We start from the raw sequence: 15,439 nt of genomic DNA, 5'->3' as shown, positions 1-15,439 counted from the left end.
CGGAGGTTGTCAGGACAACTTCGAATTTTGAGGTCGCTTATGACATCACGGTGAACATGTCCCCCAGGGTGGCCGCATGGTTACAGTCTGAGGATTGGCCTAGGCTAGGCTATTAAAGGGACAGATACCCAGAAACAGGTTTGGCAAACAGAAAGCAGGCACAGAAACTAGAAGAGATAAAACAGAGTCTGATGCAAGGGATAAGAAAGGAACCCTAGGCCACAAGTGAGAATAGAGGGACAGGCACGGAGAGGAGAACATTGTCATCTATTCAAGTCTATGGGGAGGTCATGCTGATTCAAGCTTGCAACTTCATTGGAAACAAGTGGCCGGACTTGGCGTTCATCACACCTACAGTGCCCTTGTGCCTTAAGCATAATGCAAAGTCAAGAAAGATGTCTTGAGGACATTGAAGAGAAGAATCGATGCCTCCTTTCCAAGGCCCATAGCATTCTTTGCAGGTCAGTCTCTTTTTCCGAAGCTCTGGTGTCACGTGGGCCCACTGGGCACATGGTAATGTGTCCCAAGAGATGTCTTGGAAGCCTTGAAGGAATGGAGCCCTGTCACGCTTGGGGTATGTCTCTTTGTTTGGAAGTGCTCTACAAGGGTGCTGAAAAGCACCCTCTTCCACAGGGCTTCGTTCCTTCGTGAAGGCTGCCCTCCCAGGCTAGTGTGCTCTGTTTGCCTCCATCGAAATTCTCTCCCCCTACCTCTTGCCGTAGAAGGATTATTGATTATGTGTTTTGACACCATATGTAAGGAAGTTGCACGAAAATTAGAACTTTACAGTTGTGTTTCAAGAAAAATAAACAGGCCAGGGTAGAGGATGTAGGGCAAACAAATGGCACACCCTATAAAAATTAAGTAAGCCCGTATCTGGACGGAATCTAGGGGAACGTTCAAGGATCAGGGGTCAAGTTCGAAACTTCCCAAATCCGGAAAAGAGACAGAAAAATATCTTTCCTGGAGAGTGGAATTCATCCGATTTGTCTAAGTTGTCTTGGAAACATTGTGTCCGTGAAGGGGGTTGCCAGGACCACCTCGAATTTGGAGTTTCTGATCTCAGGATGTCAAACCAACCCACATGACCACGTGTTCTCAGTGCTTAGTTTGACCTAGGCTAGGGTAGCCAAGAGTCCTACAAGTGACCGGTGCAAATTCAAGGACAACAACCAAGAGTCACGAAAGCACTCACACCTCACCCTAGAGAACATACAGCGATTAAAGAAATACAAACTAATCCCTTGGAATGAAGGAGAACGGACTGATAAGCATGTCTAAGGGAGATAGCTGAGAAAGACCATGACGAGTATACTATGGAAAAGAAAAAGAGGACCCAGAAAATGGAAGGTGAACAGAAATCACACCTGAATTATCCACAATGAAAGATGATGTCCGTCTTTAGACAGACTCTGCTGGAACGTTTGAAAGTCAGAGAAATTCACAAGGCAAAAAACGGCAGCGAAGGTCAAGCATGGGCTAACTGGGAAGGGTGAGTTATGAGACTGCTCCAAGCAGGCTCTGAAACCTGTATCCAGGAAGCATGCTGGACCTCAGAGACACAATTATGACAAATCCTCTGACATCACAATGGACCCGAAAAACAACCTAGCCTCATCTACACAGTGCTAGAGTTGGGCTCACTAGTATATTTAACTCCCGTTGCACTCAACTGCACGTTGCCACTGAACATGTAAGTGGCCGGCCGGTGGTGCAGTGGTGAGGTCCGCACCTTCTGGGTCTGTGGCCCAGTATGGGCTGGGTGGAATCCTCGGTTTGGGCCTCCTCACCACTGCTTCAGTTGTTCTGGTGCAGGCGTCCGAGGTAGAGTAGAGGCAGATGGGAAGGGACGTTGGACAGGGCCAGACTTCCACAGCAAATACAGGAGCATTGCCAGCAGATGTGAGCACAGCAATGCACTTGTGCCAAAACAAAACCAATTAAAAGTTGCAAAGAACAGAAAAACTGAAGCTAAGGAAAAAAAAAACAAAAAAACAGGAGCTTGCCATTACGAAGAATAGGATCTCTGTGAATAACCTTAGCAAAACAGGTGAATTCTATGTTAATTCAAAAACTAGCAAACCTTTGGGGAAAGAAACTCAAGAAGACACAAGAAAAAAAAAGATATCGAGGGATCTAGGAATGGAAGGATTAACACACTTGAAAGGTTCATACCGCAGTAAGGAATCTCTGGATTCCATGCAATCCCAGTCAAAGTTGCAGCAGTATTTGCCACAGAGAAGAAGAGAGAATCCTAAAGTTTCTAGCCAGCAACGCGAGACCCTGACTAGGCAAAGGAATCCTCAGGAAAACGAACAAAGCAGCACGTGTCACAATTTCTGATTTCAACATAGAGGACGAAGCGCGAGGTACCGAAACGGCACAGTCTGGGCCCCAAAACAGGCATGAAGACCCATGCAAAACAATTGAGAGCCCAGAGCCCAACTCAAACTTACATGGACAGCCCATTTTGGACCAGGGAGCCAAGTGGAGACAGCGGAGAAAGGAGAGTCTCTACAATAAACGGTGCTGGGAAGCCTGCACAGCCACATGGAACACAACGAGAGTACACCATGATGTTACACCTGGCACACACACCACCTGAAATGGATTAAAGCCTTGAATGGCAGACTTGAAACCGTGAACCTTGTAGGAGAAGACCTAGGCAGAGTGCTCTTTGCCATCTGTCTGAGCCGCCTATTTGGAAGAAGCATGTCTGACTGGGCAAGGGCAACAAAGGAAACAAGAAACAAACGGGACCACATCAAATGCACACACTTCTGCCCACTCAAGGAAACCATCAACTGAATACTAAGACACCACAACAATTGGGAGAGGATGTTTGCAAACCACACATCGGACAAGGGGTGAAAAGCCCAAAGATACAATCAACTCGCACGTCTCCACAAGAAAAAAAACAAGCCAATGAAAACCTGGTCAAAAGATGGAAGCAGAGATTTCTCCGAAGAAGACAGAAAGAGGGCCAGTAGGTGCATGAAAACTTGTTCACCATCATGAAGTCTCAGGAAAATGCAAATCCAAACTGCAAGGCCATGGCAGCTCACTGTGGTCAGCATGGCTAGAAGGAAGCAGACAGGAAATAACAAGTGTCAGAGAGGAGGTGCAGAGAAGGGAAGCCTCCTGCACTGCTGGTGGGAGTGTAACCCGGTGCAGCCACGATGCCAAAGGTGTGGAACTGCCTCAGAAATTTAAGTATCCATGTCCCGTATGACCCAGCTATTAATCTGCCGCTTGTTTATCCAAAAAAGTCAGAAAGACTACCGCATAAAGACATGTGCATGGCTGTGTTCACCACAGTCTTACTCCTGATATCCAAGACTTGGAAAGCACCCTGGTGTCCAGCAAGGGATGATTGGAGAAGGAAGATGGGCTATAGCCACACAATGGTATACCACTCAGCCGGAACAAATGATGCAATCCAGCCATTTGTGACCACCAGAATGGCTGTGAGGGTTTTAGGGGAAGTGTAACAAGCCCCAGTGAGAAATTCAAATACCATAGAATCTCACTTACAAGGCGAAGAAAAAGCAAGCACTAACCAACAGGTGGCACTGAACATTTGTATGCGGGCTCCCAGAGGCAAAGAGGGGCGGTGACGGAGGGTGAAAGAGAAGATTAGGCACAAGTGTGTGGTGAGGGCCTGTGATTAGTCTTACACTGGTGAAGATGATGTAAGCTACACAGAAGTCTAAAGCAATGAGGATGTGAATCTGGAAGTTATAGTACGTTCTAATGCAGGGTCATGGCTATAAATTCACCTCAAATCAAAAATCCAAAATGGGGTCCAGAATGATGTCATAAAGCTTTGGGGGCGGAAAGAGTTTACAGAAAGTGAACTTCCAAGGATGGAAAATCACCTCCAAATGCTTACAGATGCTACAGAAAGGCAGACCATTCCAAATAGGTGAAGAGGAATACTACGAAGAGAACATGATCAGTCCTAAACCCATGAACGAACGGAAAATGTTACCGTCCATGATGTTATTACTAATCACCTTCACGAATAATCCAAACAGGCCCACGTCTTCCCAAGTTCAGGCAAAAGGTTGGTCCAAAAGTACAATTCAGGGCCGGCCCTGTGGTGGAGCAGGTAAGTGCCCACATTCCGCTTGGGCGGCCCGGGCCTCACTGTTTCACATTACGAGTGCATATCACATTAGTAGTGTTAGGAAATATAGATTTCATGGTATGGTGCGGGCAGAGATCATAAATAAGCAGCAATTGTGAGGATACGTTATCAATACGCACAAGAAAAGGAACCATAAGAATATTACAATCTATGGAAGTATCTGGTACACTTCCCAAAGGCAGAAGGAAGGAAAACTTGTGACCTGCCAAGGTGGAATTGGCAGAGTGCCACGAGATGACACCATCATTGTGCATCAGAACATTCCCTGGGCAACTTCAACTTGTGAGGGAGTCCAGGACTTTTTCTGGGTAAGGTCCACCCATTTTGCCATCTACCCAAGATATAAGAGATAAAACCCAGGATAATCTTACAGGAGTGACACCAGTGTCTAGAGAGAATGTAGGAGCCCTTTCGAAGTTCAAGGAGAAAGATAGAAACTGACAACAATTGCAGAAAAAGGAAAACTATCCTACCTAGACAGGGTGAGGAGTCAGACTGGTCTGAGATGGCTGTGAAACTCTGTGTGCACGGAGGTTGTCAGGACAACTTCGAATTTTGAGGTCGCTTATGACATCACGGTGAACATGTCCCCCAGGGTGGCCGCATGGTTACAGTCTGAGGATTGGCCTAGGCTAGGCTATTAAAGGGACAGATACCCAGAAACAGGTTTGGCAAACAGAAAGCAGGCACAGAAACTAGAAGAGATAAAACAGAGTCTGATGCAAGGGATAAGAAAGGAACCCTAGGCCACAAGTGAGAATAGAGGGACAGGCACGGAGAGGAGAACATTGTCATCTATTCAAGTCTATGGGGAGGTCATGCTGATTCAAGCTTGCAACTTCATTGGAAACAAGTGGCCGGACTTGGCGTTCATCACACCTACAGTGCCCTTGTGCCTTAAGCATAATGCAAAGTCAAGAAAGATGTCTTGAGGACATTGAAGAGAAGAATCGATGCCTCCTTTCCAAGGCCCATAGCATTCTTTGCAGGTCAGTCTCTTTTTCCGAAGCTCTGGTGTCACGTGGGCCCACTGGGCACATGGTAATGTGTCCCAAGAGATGTCTTGGAAGCCTTGAAGGAATGGAGCCCTGTCACGCTTGGGGTATGTCTCTTTGTTTGGAAGTGCTCTACAAGGGTGCTGAAAAGCACCCTCTTCCACAGGGCTTCGTTCCTTCGTGAAGGCTGCCCTCCCAGGCTAGTGTGCTCTGTTTGCCTCCATCGAAATTCTCTCCCCCTACCTCTTGCCGTAGAAGGATTATTGATTATGTGTTTTGACACCATATGTAAGGAAGTTGCACGAAAATTAGAACTTTACAGTTGTGTTTCAAGAAAAATAAACAGGCCAGGGTAGAGGATGTAGGGCAAACAAATGGCACACCCTATAAAAATTAAGTAAGCCCGTATCTGGACGGAATCTAGGGGAACGTTCAAGGATCAGGGGTCAAGTTCGAAACTTCCCAAATCCGGAAAAGAGACAGAAAAATATCTTTCCTGGAGAGTGGAATTCATCCGATTTGTCTAAGTTGTCTTGGAAACATTGTGTCCGTGAAGGGGGTTGCCAGGACCACCTCGAATTTGGAGTTTCTGATCTCAGGATGTCAAACCAACCCACATGACCACGTGTTCTCAGTGCTTAGTTTGACCTAGGCTAGGGTAGCCAAGAGTCCTACAAGTGACCGGTGCAAATTCAAGGACAACAACCAAGAGTCACGAAAGCACTCACACCTCACCCTAGAGAACATACAGCGATTAAAGAAATACAAACTAATCCCTTGGAATGAAGGAGAACGGACTGATAAGCATGTCTAAGGGAGATAGCTGAGAAAGACCATGACGAGTATACTATGGAAAAGAAAAAGAGGACCCAGAAAATGGAAGGTGAACAGAAATCACACCTGAATTATCCACAATGAAAGATGATGTCCGTCTTTAGACAGACTCTGCTGGAACGTTTGAAAGTCAGAGAAATTCACAAGGCAAAAAACGGCAGCGAAGGTCAAGCATGGGCTAACTGGGAAGGGTGAGTTATGAGACTGCTCCAAGCAGGCTCTGAAACCTGTATCCAGGAAGCATGCTGGACCTCAGAGACACAATTATGACAAATCCTCTGACATCACAATGGACCCGAAAAACAACCTAGCCTCATCTACACAGTGCTAGAGTTGGGCTCACTAGTATATTTAACTCCCGTTGCACTCAACTGCACGTTGCCACTGAACATGTAAGTGGCCGGCCGGTGGTGCAGTGGTGAGGTCCGCACCTTCTGGGTCTGTGGCCCAGTATGGGCTGGGTGGAATCCTCGGTTTGGGCCTCCTCACCACTGCTTCAGTTGTTCTGGTGCAGGCGTCCGAGGTAGAGTAGAGGCAGATGGGAAGGGACGTTGGACAGGGCCAGACTTCCACAGCAAATACAGGAGCATTGCCAGCAGATGTGAGCACAGCAATGCACTTGTGCCAAAACAAAACCAATTAAAAGTTGCAAAGAATAGAAAAACTGAAGCTAAGGGAAAAAAAAAAAAAAAAAACAGGAGCTTGCCATTACGAAGAATAGGATCTCTGTGAATAACCTTAGCAAAACAGGTGAATTCTATGTTAATTCAAAAACTAGCAAACCTTTGGGGAAAGAAACTCAAGAAGACACAAGAAAAAAAAAGATATCGAGGGATCTAGGAATGGAAGGATTAACACACTTGAAAGGTTCATACCGCAGTAAGGAATCTCTGGATTCCATGCAATCCCAGTCAAAGTTGCAGCAGTATTTGCCACAGAGAAGAAGAGAGAATCCTAAAGTTTCTAGCCAGCAACGCGAGACCCTGACTAGGCAAAGGAATCCTCAGGAAAACGAACAAAGCAGCACGTGTCACAATTTCTGATTTCAACATAGAGGACGAAGCGCGAGGTACCGAAACGGCACAGTCTGGGCCCCAAAACAGGCATGAAGACCCATGCAAAACAATTGAGAGCCCAGAGCCCAACTCAAACTTACATGGACAGCCCATTTTGGACCAGGGAGCCAAGTGGAGACAGCGGAGAAAGGAGAGTCTCTACAATAAACGGTGCTGGGAAGCCTGCACAGCCACATGGAACACAACGAGAGTACACCATGATGTTACACCTGGCACACACACCACCTGAAGTGGATTAAAGCCTTGAATGGCAGACTTGAAACCGTGAACCTTGTAGGAGAAGACCTAGGCAGAGTGCTCTTTGCCATCTGTCTGAGCCGCCTATTTGGAAGAAGCATGTCTGACTGGGCAAGGGCAACAAAGGAAACAAGAAACAAACGGGACCACATCAAATGCACACACTTCTGCCCACTCAAGGAAACCATCAACTGAATACTAAGACACCACAACAATTGGGAGAGGATGTTTGCAAACCACACATCGGACAAGGGGTGAAAAGCCCAAAGATACAATCAACTCGCACGTCTCCACAAGAAAAAAAACAAGCCAATGAAAACCTGGTCAAAAGATGGAAGCAGAGTTTTCTCCGAAGAAGACAGAAAGAGGGCCAGTAGGTGCATGAAAACTTGTTCACCATCATGAAGTCTCAGGAAAATGCAAATCCAAACTGCAAGGCCATGGCAGCTCACTGTGGTCAGCATGGCTAGAAGGAAGCAGACAGGAAATAACAAGTGTCAGAGAGGAGGTGCAGAGAAGGGAAGCCTCCTGCACTGCTGGTGGGAGTGTAACCCGGTGCAGCCACGATGCCAAAGGTGTGGAACTGCCTCAGAAATTTAAGTATCCATGTCCCGTATGACCCAGCTATTAATCTGCCGCTTGCTTATCCAAAAAAGTCAGAAAGACTACCGCATAAAGACATGTGCATGGCTGTGTTCACCACAGTCTTACTCCTGATATCCAAGACTTGGAAAGCACCCTGGTGTCCAGCAAGGGATGATTGGAGAAGGAAGATGGGCTATAGCCACACAATGGTATACCACTCAGCCGGAACAAATGATGCAATCCAGCCATTTGTGACCACCAGAATGGCTGTGAGGGTTTTAGGGGAAGTGTAACAAGCCCCAGTGAGAAATTCAAATACCATAGAATCTCACTTACAAGGCGAAGAAAAAGCAAGCACTAACCAACAGGTGGCACTGAACATTTGTATGCGGGCTCCCAGAGGCAAAGAGGGGCGGTGACGGAGGGTGAAAGAGAAGATTAGGCACAAGTGTGTGGTGAGGGCCTGTGATTAGTCTTACACTGGTGAAGATGATGTAAGCTACACAGAAGTCTAAAGCAATGAGGATGTGAATCTGGAAGTTATAGTACGTTCTAATGCAGGGTCATGGCTATAAATTCACCTCAAATCAAAAATCCAAAAAGGGGTCCAGAATGATGTCATAAAGCTTTGGGGGCGGAAAGAGTTTACAGAAGGTGAACTTCCAAGGATGGAAAATCACCTCCAAATGCTTACAGATGCTACAGAAAGGCAGACCATTCCAAATAGGTGAAGAGGAATACTACGAAGAGAACATGATCAGTCCTAAACCCATGAACGAACGGAAAATGTTACCGTCCATGATGTTATTACTAATCACCTTCACGAATAATCCAAACAGGCCCACGTCTTCCCAAGTTCAGGCAAAAGGTTGGTCCAAAAGTACAATTCAGGGCCGGCCCTGTGGTGGAGCAGGTAAGTGCCCACATTCCGCTTGGGCGGCCCGGGCCTCACTGTTTCACATTACGAGTGCATATCACATTAGTAGTGTTAGGAAATATAGATTTCATGGTATGGTGCGGGCAGAGATCATAAATAAGCAGCAATTGTGAGGATACGTTATCAATACGCACAAGAAAAGGAACCATAAGAATATTACAATCTATGGAAGTATCTGGTACACTTCCCAAAGGCAGAAGGAAGGAAAACTTGTGACCTGCCAAGGTGGAATTGGCAGAGTGCCACGAGATGACACCATCATTGTGCATCAGAACATTCCCTGGGCAACTTCAACTTGTGAGGGAGTCCAGGACTTTTTCTGGGTAAGGTCCACCCATTTTGCCATCTACCCAAGATATAAGAGATAAAACCCAGGATAATCTTACAGGAGTGAAACCAGTGTCTAGAGAGAATGTAGGAGCCCTTTCGAAGTTCAAGGAGAAAGATAGAAACTGACAACAATTGCAGAAAAAGGAAAACTATCCTACCTAGACAGGGTGAGGAGTCAGACTGGTCTGAGATGGCTGTGAAACTCTGTGTGCACGGAGGTTGTCAGGACAACTTCGAATTTTGAGGTCGCTTATGACATCACGGTGAACATGTCCCCCAGGGTGGCCGCATGGTTACAGTCTGAGGATTGGCCTAGGCTAGGCTATTAAAGGGACAGATACCCAGAAACAGGTTTGGCAAACAGAAAGCAGGCACAGAAACTAGAAGAGATAAAACAGAGTCTGATGCAAGGGATAAGAAAGGAACCCTAGGCCACAAGTGAGAATAGAGGGACAGGCACGGAGAGGAGAACATTGTCATCTATTCAAGTCTATGGGGAGGTCATGCTGATTCAAGCTTGCAACTTCATTGGAAACAAGTGGCCGGACTTGGGGTTCATCACACCTACAGTGCCCTTGTGCCTTAAGCATAATGCAAAGTCAAGAAAGATGTCTTGAGGACATTGAAGAGAAGAATCGATGCCTCCTTTCCAAGGCCCATAGCATTCTTTGCAGGTCAGTCTCTTTTTCCGAAGCTCTGGTGTCACGTGGGCCCACTGGGCACATGGTAATGTGTCCCAAGAGATGTCTTGGAAGCCTTGAAGGAATGGAGCCCTGTCACGCTTGGGGTATGTCTCTTTGTTTGGAAGTGCTCTACAAGGGTGCTGAAAAGCACCCTCTTCCACAGGGCTTCGTTCCTTCGTGAAGGCTGCCCTCCCAGGCTAGTGTGCTCTGTTTGCCTCCATCGAAATTCTCTCCCCCTACCTCTTGCCGTAGAAGGATTATTGATTATGTGTTTTGACACCATATGTAAGGAAGTTGCACGAAAATTAGAACTTTACAGTTGTGTTTCAAGAAAAATAAACAGGCCAGGGTAGAGGATGTAGGGCAAACAAATGGCACACCCTATAAAAATTAAGTAAGCCCGTATCTGGACGGAATCTAGGGGAACGTTCAAGGATCAGGGGTCAAGTTCGAAACTTCCCAAATCCGGAAAAGAGACAGAAAAATATCTTTCCTGGAGAGTGGAATTCATCCGATTTGTCTAAGTTGTCTTGGAAACATTGTGTCCGTGAAGGGGGTTGCCAGGACCACCTCGAATTTGGAGTTTCTGATCTCAGGATGTCAAACCAACCCACATGACCACGTGTTCTCAGTGCTTAGTTTGACCTAGGCTAGGGTAGCCAAGAGTCCTACAAGTGACCGGTGCAAATTCAAGGACAACAACCAAGAGTCACGAAAGCACTCACACCTCACCCTAGAGAACATACAGCGATTAAAGAAATACAAACTAATCCCTTGGAATGAAGGAGAACGGACTGATAAGCATGTCTAAGGGAGATAGCTGAGAAAGACCATGACGAGTATACTATGGAAAAGAAAAAGAGGACCCAGAAAATGGAAGGTGAACAGAAATCACACCTGAATTATCCACAATGAAAGATGATGTCCGTCTTTAGACAGACTCTGCTGGAACGTTTGAAAGTCAGAGAAATTCACAAGCCAAAAAACGGCAGCGAAGGTCAAGCATGGGCTAACTGGGAAGGGTGAGTTATGAGACTGCTCCAAGCAGGCTCTGAAACCTGTATCCAGGAAGCATGCTGGACCTCAGAGACACAATTATGACAAATCCTCTGACATCACAATGGACCCGAAAAACAACCTAGCCTCATCTACACAGTGCTAGAGTTGGGCTCACTAGTATATTTAACTCCCGTTGCACTCAACTGCACGTTGCCACTGAACATGTAAGTGGCCGGCCGGTGGTGCAGTGGTGAGGTCCGCACCTTCTGGGTCTGTGGCCCAGTATGGGCTGGGTGGAATCCTCGGTTTGGGCCTCCTCACCACTTCTTCAGTTGTTCTGGTGCAGGCGTCCGAGGTAGAGTAGAGGCAGATGGGAAGGGACGTTGGACAGGGCCAGACTTCCACAGCAAATACAGGAGCATTGCCAGCAGATGTGAGCACAGCAATGCACTTGTGCCAAAACAAAACCAATTAAAAGTTGCAAAGAATAGAAAAACTGAAGCTAAGGGAAAAAAAAAAAAAAAAAACAGGAGCTTGCCATTACGAAGAATAGGATCTCTGTGAATAACCTTAGCAAAACAGGTGAATTCTATGTTAATTCAAAAACTAGCAAACCTTTGGGGAAAGAAACTCAAGAAGACACAAGAAAAAAAAAGATATCGAGGGATCTAGGAATGGAAGGATTAACACACTTGAAAGGTTCATACCGCAGTAAGGAATCTCTGGATTCCATGCAATCCCAGTCAAAGTTGCAGCAGTATTTGCCACAGAGAAGAAGAGAGAATCCTAAAGTTTCTAGCCAGCAACGCGAGACCCTGACTAGGCAAAGGAATCCTCAGGAAAACGAACAAAGCAGCACGTGTCACAATTTCTGATTTCAACATAGAGGACGAAGCGCGAGGTACCGAAACGGCACAGTCTGGGCCCCAAAACAGGCATGAAGACCCATGCAAAACAATTGAGAGCCCAGAGCCCAACTCAAACTTACATGGACAGCCCATTTTGGACCAGGGAGCCAAGTGGAGACAGCGGAGAAAGGAGAGTCTCTACAATAAACGGTGCTGGGAAGCCTGCACAGCCACATGGAACACAACGAGAGTACACCATGATGTTACACCTGGCACACACACCACCTGAAGTGGATTAAAGCCTTGAATGGCAGACTTGAAACCGTGAACCTTGTAGGAGAAGACCTAGGCAGAGTGCTCTTTGCCATCTGTCTGAGCCGCCTATTTGGAAGAAGCATGTCTGACTGGGCAAGGGCAACAAAGGAAACAAGAAACAAACGGGACCACATCAAATGCACACACTTCTGCCCACTCAAGGAAACCATCAACTGAATACTAAGACACCACAACAATTGGGAGAGGATGTTTGCAAACCACACATCGGACAAGGGGTGAAAAGCCCAAAGATACAATCAACTCGCACGTCTCCACAAGAAAAAAAACAAGCCAATGAAAACCTGGTCAAAAGATGGAAGCAGAGTTTTCTCCGAAGAAGACAGAAAGAGGGCCAGTAGGTGCATGAAAACTTGTTCACCATCATGAAGTCTCAGGAAAATGCAAATCCAAACTGCAAGGCCATGGCAGCTCACTGTGGTCAGCATGGCTAGAAGGAAGCAGACAGGAAATAACAAGTGTCAGAGAGGAGGTGCAGAGAAGGGAAGCCTCCTGCACTGCTGGTGGGAGTGTAACCCGGTGCAGCCACGATGCCAAAGGTGTGGAACTGCCTCAGAAATTTAAGTATCCATGTCCCGTATGACCCAGCTATTAATCTGCCGCTTGCTTATCCAAAAAAGTCAGAAAGACTACCGCATAAAGACATGTGCATGGCTGTGTTCACCACAGTCTTACTCCTGATATCCAAGACTTGGAAAGCACCCTGGTGTCCAGCAAGGGATGATTGGAGAAGGAAGATGGGCTATAGCCACACAATGGTATACCACTCAGCCGGAACAAATGATGCAATCCAGCCATTTGTGACCACCAGAATGGCTGTGAGGGTTTTAGGGGAAGTGTAACAAGCCCCAGTGAGAAATTCAAATACCATAGAATCTCACTTACAAGGCGAAGAAAAAGCAAGCACTAACCAACAGGTGGCACTGAACATTTGTATGCGGGCTCCCAGAGGCAAAGAGGGGCGGTGACGGAGGGTGAAAGAGAAGATTAGGCACAAGTGTGTGGTGAGGGCCTGTGATTAGTCTTACACTGGTGAAGATGATGTAAGCTACACAGAAGTCTAAAGCAATGAGGATGTGAATCTGGAAGTTATAGTACGTTCTAATGCAGGGTCATGGCTATAAATTCACCTCAAATCAAAAATCCAAAAAGGGGTCCAGAATGATGTCATAAAGCTTTGGGGGCGGAAAGAGTTTACAGAAGGTGAACTTCCAAGGATGGAAAATCACCTCCAAATGCTTACAGATGCTACAGAAAGGCAGACCATTCCAAATAGGTGAAGAGGAATACTACGAAGAGAACATGATCAGTCCTAAACCCATGAACGAACGGAAAATGTTACCGTCCATGATGTTATTACTAATCACCTTCACGAATAATCCAAACAGGCCCACGTCTTCCCAAGTTCAGGCAAAAGGTTGGTCCAAAAGTACAATTCAGGGCCGGCCCTGTGGTGGAGCAGGTAAGTGCCCACATTCCGCTTGGGCGGCCCGGGCCTCACTGTTTCACATTACGAGTGCATATCACATTAGTAGTGTTAGGAAATATAGATTTCATGGTATGGTGCGGGCAGAGATCATAAATAAGCAGCAATTGTGAGGATACGTTATCAATACGCACAAGAAAAGGAACCATAAGAATATTACAATCTATGGAAGTATCTGGTACACTTCCCAAAGGCAGAAGGAAGGAAAACTTGTGACCTGCCAAGGTGGAATTGGCAGAGTGCCACGAGATGACACCATCATTGTGCATCAGAACATTCCCTGGGCAACTTCAACTTGTGAGGGAGTCCAGGACTTTTTCTGGGTAAGGTCCACCCATTTTGCCATCTACCCAAGATATAAGAGATAAAACCCAGGATAATCTTACAGGAGTGAAACCAGTGTCTAGAGAGAATGTAGGAGCCCTTTCGAAGTTCAAGGAGAAAGATAGAAACTGACAACAATTGCAGAAAAAGGAAAACTATCCTACCTAGACAGGGTGAGGAGTCAGACTGGTCTGAGATGGCTGTGAAACTCTGTGTGCACGGAGGTTGTCAGGACAACTTCGAATTTTGAGGTCGCTTATGACATCACGGTGAACATGTCCCCCAGGGTGGCCGCATGGTTACAGTCTGAGGATTGGCCTAGGCTAGGCTATTAAAGGGACAGATACCCAGAAACAGGTTTGGCAAACAGAAAGCAGGCACAGAAACTAGAAGAGATAAAACAGAGTCTGATGCAAGGGATAAGAAAGGAACCCTAGGCCACAAGTGAGAATAGAGGGACAGGCACGGAGAGGAGAACATTGTCATCTATTCAAGTCTATGGGGAGGTCATGCTGATTCAAGCTTGCAACTTCATTGGAAACAAGTGGCCGGACTTGGCGTTCATCACACCTACAGTGCCCTTGTGCCTTAAGCATAATGCAAAGTCAAGAAAGATGTCTTGAGGACATTGAAGAGAAGAATCGATGCCTCCTTTCCAAGGCCCATAGCATTCTTTGCAGGTCAGTCTCTTTTTCCGAAGCTCTGGTGTCACGTGGGCCCACTGGGCACATGGTAATGTGTCCCAAGAGATGTCTTGGAAGCCTTGAAGGAATGGAGCCCTGTCACGCTTGGGGTATGTCTCTTTGTTTGGAAGTGCTCTACAAGGGTGCTGAAAAGCACCCTCTTCCACAGGGCTTCGTTCCTTCGTGAAGGCTGCCCTCCCAGGCTAGTGTGCTCTGTTTGCCTCCATCGAAATTCTCTCCCCCTACCTCTTGCCGTAGAAGGATTATTGATTATGTGTTTTGACACCATATGTAAGGAAGTTGCACGAAAATTAGAACTTTACAGTTGTGTTTCAAGAAAAATAAACAGGCCAGGGTAGAGGATGTAGGGCAAACAAATGGCACACCCTATAAAAATTAAGTAAGCCCGTATCTGGACGGAATCTAGGGGAACGTTCAAGGATCAGGGGTCAAGTTCGAAACTTCCCAAATCCGGAAAAGAGACAGAAAAATATCTTTCCTGGAGAGTGGAATTCATCCGATTTGTCTAAGTTGTCTTGGAAACATTGTGTCCGTGAAGGGGGTTGCCAGGACCACCTCGAATTTGGAGTTTCTGATCTCAGGATGTCAAACCAACCCACATGACCACGTGTTCTCAGTGCTTAGTTTGACCTAGGCTAGGGTAGCCAAGAGTCCTACAAGTGACCGGTGCAAATTCAAGGACAACAACCAAGAGTCACGAAAGCACTCACACCTCACCCTAGAGAACATACAGCGATTAAAGAAATACAAACTAATCCCTTGGAATGAAGGAGAACGGACTGATAAGCATGTCTAAGGGAGATAGCTGAGAAAGACCATGACGAGTATACTATGGAAAAGAAAAAGAGGACCCAGAAAATGGAAGGTGAACAGAAATCACACCTGAATTATCCACAATGAAAGATGATGTCCGTCTTT

Source organism: Equus asinus, chromosome 24 (genome assembly GCF_041296235.1).
Source record: "Equus asinus isolate D_3611 breed Donkey chromosome 24, EquAss-T2T_v2, whole genome shotgun sequence".
Lineage (NCBI taxonomy): Eukaryota > Metazoa > Chordata > Mammalia > Perissodactyla > Equidae > Equus > Equus asinus.
The sequence above is the reverse complement of the archived record's forward strand: the minus strand, read 5'-3'. Positions refer to the sequence as shown.